At 39.7% G+C, this 7,199-nt stretch overlaps 1 non-coding gene across 1 annotated transcript; it reads left to right on the top strand.

The window, feature by feature from the left end:
* Positions 1 to 4,514: 4,514 nt before the first annotated feature.
* Positions 4,515 to 4,620, top strand: LOC128282441 (small nucleolar RNA R71). Its single transcript, XR_008272711.1, has one exon. It is a non-coding gene; the product is annotated as a small nucleolar RNA R71 (small nucleolar RNA).
* The last annotated feature ends 2,579 nt before the right edge of the window (positions 4,621 to 7,199 follow it).

Here is a 7,199-nt window from a genome sequence, read left to right as displayed (position 1 = left end):
TTCAAAACTGGTTGATAATTGTTCAAATGGGCTAGACTTAGGACGTGTTTTCAAAGCGATACTTGTTTTCAAAATGTCTCAACACCACGATTAATCGATTTTTTCCAAAGACGTCCACTTAAACAAATTTAAACTCGATATAACAAAGTGTGGCTATGGTTGTGAGCATGCCTAGGATTGGATCCGATCAAAGAGCTTGGTACTTAAGCAGCCTTATGGCTCACCTCCTCTGTCTCGGATACCTACCTGGTGCCCAGCTTCTATACACTTTGTTAACTCAACAAAATATATGGTTTTAAAACACTAAAACGGAACGTGGGTTTTCAACTCCAATGTGGCACGTCAGATTCGGCCATAACGTCTGGGCCGGGTTTGGGGTGTTACATGGAGAACTATTCCCGGTGGAGTTTTTAGTTCCTATGCGATGATGAGCTTAGGAGCTCTATATAACTGTGATAAAATAAGGAAATTTTTATGGGATATTAAAAAGAATAATTTCTCATAAAGAAATAACCGAAATTGATGATTAAAAAAAATTCTAAAGTCTGATAAAAAATAAAAAGTAGTTTTAATAAAAATTAAAAACATAAAATAATAAATAAATGTTTTTAAACATCTTCATCGCTGGATGATTCGCGACGTGTGACTGGCGATGAGATGTGGAGGTGTTGACAAATCTGCTGTAGAGTAGCATCAATGTTGTCAAATCATTGAAAACAATGCTACTTGAATTGAGTAAGGCGCTCAGAGATGTCAGCATATGAAGCCGCCGTATGAACTGGACGAGAGGGTGGCAGTGGCTGAGATGGTGGGTCCTCATGCTGTGGAGGGACATCATCAGGAATGTCCTCGTAGGCCTCCTCCTAGGTAGATTGTATGAGACAATATTGAGGAGGGTAGGTTCCTCGGTGCTTTTCGATCATCCTCATACTAAGCATGCTCGAGATGTCTTGTGGAAACATCTGGCCAATGAGGGTTAAGGATGATTCTTGGGCTGCGGTGCTAAGGAGCCCGAAGTGTCGAGCCAACCAAGTAACGTAAGGGCCAATGGAGATGACCCCCTTCCTATGCCGTTCCGTCTGGTGCTGAATCGCGAGGGTGATGAAATAAGAAAGGTCGATGACGTACCCGTACGAGGTACACCATAAAAAGTAGACTTCGTGAGTGTTGACGATGCTAGTGCTCTCTCGCTGTCTTGTAATCGTGTGAGCCAAAATGGCATGTAGGTACCTCAGAAATGAAGGGAGAGTTGATGCCTTGGAGCGGCTAGGATTTTAGGTGGCCCTATCTGGTACTAGTACGTCCCAACACCGTGAAGGAGAATGATGTATGTGGCGGTTGAGAGTATCTAAGTCATTTTCCTCCTTGAATTCCTCCATATATAAGCCCAGTGCAGTACCGAATTCTGGGATGCTAAGCTGGTGGACTAATTTACCTAGGCGAAATTAGGCCGTACCGAGATCATCGTAGTTCATCATCACGGTCTGAAGATGAAATGTGGAGCATAATTCCATCGAAAGCTCGAGATACATCGGCTCGATGATCCCAAAGAAAAGCTCCCAAGGGTCGGTAGTTAGGAGGGCCCGAATTGCTTCAGCCAACTGAACTTGTTCTATCGTAGCCCAATCGATGCAGTGACCCGTAATTAAAGGTCGGGCCCAGAGTATTTGGAAGAGTTCTTCTTGAGGCCCGATGGGGAACCTCAGGAAAGGGTGACGAACTTCCGCAGTAAGACCCGAGGAAGATAACGCTCCCTTCCTTTTCTTTGAAGCAGAGACATCGACCTTTTTACCACGTGAAGATGACATGGTACGCTAAAAATTGGAGGAATAAACGTCAGGAATGAAGTTGGAAACAGCGCATGGGCATGGCGGGGAGGGCGTGTGGACTTGCAGCGGCTAGGGTTAGGGTTTTTGGGTGAAGAAGACAATGAATAGTGCAGCCTATTTATAGATTTTGGGGCACACGGCCAGGTAACACGTTCGTGTTCCCCAATTTCAGCCCGTGTGATTCGTGAATTTTGAGTTTGGGCACGTCTGACATTTAGTACACGCCCGTGTTCCTTGGGCGTGTGGGTGCACATGGTCGTGTTGCACGGTCGTGTCTAGCATTGTTTGCTTCTCCCACGCCCGTGTATGCAGACCCACGTCCGTGTCAATCTAACAGGTTCGACCACAGGTGCTAGACACGAGCGTCTCGCACGCCCATGCTATTTTAACATGTTCACCCACGGTTCTTCCACACGGGCGTGTCGCACACCTGTGTTGTTTTAGCAAGTTCGACCACAACCATGTCACACGACCGTGCCGTTTTATCGTATCCTATGTTTGGGAAAATCATTACCCTATTTTCACACAGCCCTAAGCACGTCCGTGTGCTTGGCCGTGTCTCTGTGGAAAACTTGTATTCAAGAGCTCCGTTAGTAAGTTAGGTGTTGAAGACTAAATTTTAAAGAAGTTAATACAGTTAGTGCTCAGGTTGCCTCCCGAGAAGCACTTATTTATAGTCTAAGCTCGACTTACCTCTCCATTAAATGGTCATGGTGGTTCGAGGAGTTTATACTCCTCATTCATGCTATCATTCTCATCAAAATAAGGTTTCAGACGGGTGTTGTTTACCTTAAAAGTGTCGAACTTGGGATGACTTACCTCGACTTTACAGAATGGGAAAATGCTAAGTACCGTAAGAGGGATTTCTTCATTCGATGTGGTAGTAACAATGTGAGGATCTTCAGCATCTAATAAGACTTTATCTCCAACCTTAAGTTGATGTGGGAAGGTGTTGAGCTTGTTCTAGCGTAGTTCTGGTTTATCATGCGTTCTTGGTTTATGCGTCCGCTATTCATCTAGCTCCTCGATTTGTAGCCTTCGTTCTTCATGAATAGGTCCTCTACCATTGCTTGAGAATGGCTCATGTACTTCCTTCAGACTCATTTCCTGCAAAGTAGGTTGCACCATTTTGTCAGTTTTAGTAGAATGGGTTAAACGATCACCTTCAATTTTCGATGTGTTGCCAGAATTGCAAGCTTGAAGGGTGATTGTTTCGTCTCCCACACGGAATGTGAGTTCACCTATGCCAACATCAATGATCATTTTAACAGTTGCTAAAAAGGGCCTTCTTAGAATTAAAGGAGTGTTGCTATGATCTTCTATGTCTAGAACAATGAAGTCCACGGGAAATATAAATTTATCGATTTTAACTAGCACATCTTCAATAATACCCCTAGGAAATCTTATAGTTTTATCTGCTAATTGAATGCTCATCCTAGTCTATTTGGGTTTCCGAAGTCCTAATTGTTTGAACATTTTTTAGGGCATGACGTTAATACTAGCCCCTAAATCAGGTAATGCATTATTAACAGCTAAACTACCAATTAAGCAAGGAATTGTAAAACTCCCTGGATCTTTTAACTTGTTCAGTAGCTTATTTTGTAGAATAGCTGAGCAAACTGCATTTAGCTCCACATGCGACGCCTCGTCCAACTTCCGCTTATTTGCTAAAGGTTCCTTTAAAAATTTTATTGCGTTTGGCATCTGTGATAGAGCTTCAACAAACGGTAAGTTAATATGCAATTTTTTTAAGAGTTTAAGGAATTTACCAAATTTTTCATCTGAGCGGTCTTTCCTTGTCGCGTTGGGGTATGGCACACGAGGTTTATATTTGACATTCACTAATTTGTTGTTATTATGACCTACCTCACCTTAGCCTCTGCTTACCATAGTTTCTTACCTTGGTTTTGGTTCTGGCTCAGGCTAAACGAATCTTTCTTCATCTTGAACATTAATCGCGTTGAGTTATTCCCTTGGGTTGGGTTCAGTATTACTTGACAAGTTACCTTGTGGTTGTTCGAAGATTAGTTTGGAAAGCTGGCCTATCTGAGTTTCGAGCCCTTAGATCGACGCTTGTTGATTTTTAAGTGTTGTCTCAGTGTTCTGGAAACGAGTTTCTAACACCAATATAAACTTTGAGAGCATATCTTCAAGGTTCGGCTTCTTTTCCTGTTGGTAGGGTGGTTGTTGGTAGCCTGGAGGTGGTCTCTGATTTCCTTAGCCTCCCTATGAGAAATTTGGGTGATTCCTCCAACCTGCATTGTAGGTGTTACTATATGGATTGTTTTGAGATCGAGAATTATTACCCATGTAATTTAACTGCTCGTTATCCATGTTGTGGCCATAAGGTTGGTATTCCGAATCGCTTGATCCATCTTCACTTGCTTTGCACTGCATTACTGGATGAACCTGTGAAGAACTAAGAAACCATCAATTTTCTTATTCAAGAGTTTTACCTAATTAGAGAGCATGGTGACCGAATCGAAGTTATAAACACCGGCTGTTTTCGTTGGTTTTGTCCTCATGACTTGCCACTGATAGTTATTCAATGACATCTCCTCTATAAACTCATAAGTATCTTCAGGTGTTTTATTATTGATGGTTCCGCTAGCAGCTGCGTCAACCATTTGCCAAGTTGAAGGATTCAGGCCTTTATGGAACGTTTGAACCTGAAGCCAAAGCGGTAACCCATGGTGAGGGCACCTTCTCAGTAAGTCCTTGTATCTCTCCCATGCATCGTAAAGAGTTTCTAAGTCCATCTTCACAAACGAAGAGATATCATTATGTAATTTGGGCATTTTAATAGGCAAGAAATATTTTAATAGAAATTTTTTGGTCATTTGTTCCCAAGTAGTGATTGACCCTCATGGTAATGAGTTCAACCACTGTTTAGCTTTGTTCCTCAATGAAAAAGGGAATAACCGAAGACGAATGGCATCATCAGAAACACCATTAATTTTAAATGTATCGCATAGTTCCAAAAAGTTTGCTAAGTGAGCGTTGGAATCTTCATCCTACAAACCATCAAACTAAACAAATTATTGTATTATTTGAATAGTGTTAGGTTTTAGTTCAAAAGTATTTGCAGCTACAGCAGGTCTAACTATGCTTGATTCAGTTCCTGTTAAAGAAGGTTTAGCATAATCATACATAGTGCGTGGAGCCGGATTTTGATTAACCGCAATTACAGGAGGCAGCTGATTGTCTTGGTTTTCAGTCATCTCTTCGATTGGGGGTTGATTATCGTCCCCTTGCTCGTTCTCTGTGTATCTTAAGCTTCGCCTTATTTCTCTTTGGTTTCTGCGAACTGTGCGATTGATTTTTTCGACAAAAAGTAGTGGTCCTGACGGGTTTCTTCTAGTCATAAACTATAAAAACCTGCCAAGAGAAAGAAAAATTAAATTAATAAATAATAAAAAAATTAAATTAAATTGCAAGAAAAATAAATGGCTAAAGTAATAAAAATTTAGCGTTTCTAATAACTTAGTTCCCCGGCAAGGGCGCCAAAAACTTGATCGCGATTTTCTTGACAGGTAAGTTTTAAATATTTATAATTAATCGTTCTTGAAACTAACTATTATCACGATGCAGGCAAGTGTACCTATCGAACAGTAGTATAGTTTTAGCAAGATCGGATTGTCGAACCCAAAGGAACTAAAAGTACTAGTAATAATTGTCTTTTAATTATCTAGCCTAAGAATAAGGGGGTTTTATTTTAACTAACTAATTAACTAATCTAAGAATTCATAGTGAATGGAATTTGGGGATTACTTTTGGAAAATGATTGAATTAAGACAATACCTAAGGAAAAATCCACCTAGACTGTACTTGTTATTCTAGCTCCGAATCGGACGATTTATTCATTTAACTTGTTCCGTGGAGATCCTTAAGTTATGTTACTATCCCTATTCAAAACTAATAACATCTAATCCCTAGATTGAATAATTGAGACTTTTTTCTAATTAACACCCTAGGGTTACATTAACTCGATCTATGGATCCCCTTATTAGGTTTCACCCTAATCCGGCAAAATCTTGTCACCCTATGTCTAGGCGCGCAAACAACTCCGCTTAATTATGACAAATGTACTCTTACACAGGGTCTATTCCTCCTCTGAATAAGAGCTTATCTTAAATCAGTATCCTAGGATATCAAAACAAGAATTAAGAACACATAATTAAAAACAAGTTATATATTTATCATACAATTCAGAAAATAATAACAAAATTCGTCTTAGGTTTTATTCCCCTTAGGTATTTAGGGGATTTAGTTCATAACTAAAAAGGAAAACATCTCAGAAGAATAACGAATACAAAACATAAAGAAAACCCAAAACTCCTGAAGGGAAATTGAGGGGAGATCTTCAGTCTTGATGCTGACTCCAGCTTCTGAGATGGATAATCGGCTTTCTTCGAGTAATTTCTTCCTTCCTCTCTGTGTCTTTCTCCTTTCCTCTTCCTTTAGGGCGTATTTATAAGCTTTAGAATGCCTAAAAACCCTCAAAATTAGCCTTTTCCAAATTGGATTCGACTTAGGCTCAGTAGAGACACGCCCGTGTGAATCGTGCTTTGAATCTGCCAAATTGACATGGCCATGTGGTCTGCCCGTGTGAGGAAGTCCAGGCCGTGTTGATTTCAAACTTTGGCCCATTTTCTCCGTTTTTGGCCTGTTTCTCGTTCCTTTCGCTCTCTTATGCTCTCCTAAGTATAAAACATGAAATTAAAGCATTAGGAGCATTGAATTCACCAATTCTAAGGGAAAATCATCCATAAAATGCGTTAAGCATGGGGTAAAAATATGTATAAATTACAGTTTATCATAATCCTTGCTTTAATATTCCAGGATATTAATTGAAGTTTTTGATGTGCTTATTCAGTGGAAGAAAAGTCCCTATTTAAAGAGTAGATCATTCATAATTAAGGGGATTTGCATGCAATCCTAGAGATAGGACGATATAAATCCGCCAGATTAGAGTCAAATCTAATAAGGGAATCCATAGATCGAGTTAATGTGACAATAGGGGTTTTAATTATAAAGAAATTTTGATTAATCAACCTAGAGTCAGTTGTTTTTAGTCTCGAAAGGGATATTAACATAAATCAGGGATTTCTACGGAATAAGTCAAGTGAATAAATCATCTAAGTCAAAGGTAATAAGTGAAGTCTAGGTGGATTCTTTCTTGGGTATTATCTTCCCTATTGGTTTCCTAAAGTATTTTCCAACTTTCATCTCTGTCGTAATCTTAGTTAATTAAATAATTAGTTTAGTTTGAAAACATTCTCTTAAATTTTAGGGTAGATAATAAAAAGATAGTAATTACTAGTACTTTTAGTCCTCGTGGATACGATATTTCCGGTCTCACTATAACTA

This window comes from Gossypium arboreum, chromosome 1 (genome assembly GCF_025698485.1).
Source record: "Gossypium arboreum isolate Shixiya-1 chromosome 1, ASM2569848v2, whole genome shotgun sequence".
In the NCBI taxonomy this organism is placed as follows: domain Eukaryota; kingdom Viridiplantae; phylum Streptophyta; class Magnoliopsida; order Malvales; family Malvaceae; genus Gossypium; species Gossypium arboreum.
This window is presented reverse-complemented; position numbering and strand designations above follow the sequence as displayed.